Source organism: Egretta garzetta, unplaced genomic scaffold (genome assembly GCF_000687185.1).
Source record: "Egretta garzetta isolate BGI_Z169 unplaced genomic scaffold, ASM68718v1 scaffold891, whole genome shotgun sequence".
NCBI lineage: Eukaryota > Metazoa > Chordata > Aves > Pelecaniformes > Ardeidae > Egretta > Egretta garzetta.
Window position 1 is genome coordinate 21,459 of NW_009258689.1, and position 420 is coordinate 21,878.

Sequence of the window (420 nt, forward strand, 5' to 3'; positions counted from 1 at the left end):
CCTCAGTCCCCCTGTCACTCAGGGGGGAGTTTGCCAGCAAGTGACGGCTCCGGGACAGCGAGCGGGGCCCTTGGCGCAGGGCCAGGGGGCTTGGGGGTGGACGTCAACCCACCTGTCCCCCACCGCTCCCAGCCCAACCGTAGGCAGAGATGCTCCTAGGGCACGGGAAGGGCCCTCCGTCACCTCCAGCGCTCCCGAGGACGGTGCCCACGCTGGTGGCTCAGGTGCGTTACCCACACAAAGAGCGAGGTGTGCCTTTACAGGGTCTTGGGCAAGCACGGCGGGACGGGGGACCACCCCGAAAAACACCCTGGAGCCCGACCAACGGGGGAGCGCCAGAGGAGGGGGCGCAGGCGTGCGGGGCCCCGTGCTTCGCGCAGGGAGCGGGGGCTTCCCCGGGGCGGCGGGGTTGAGGGTGGG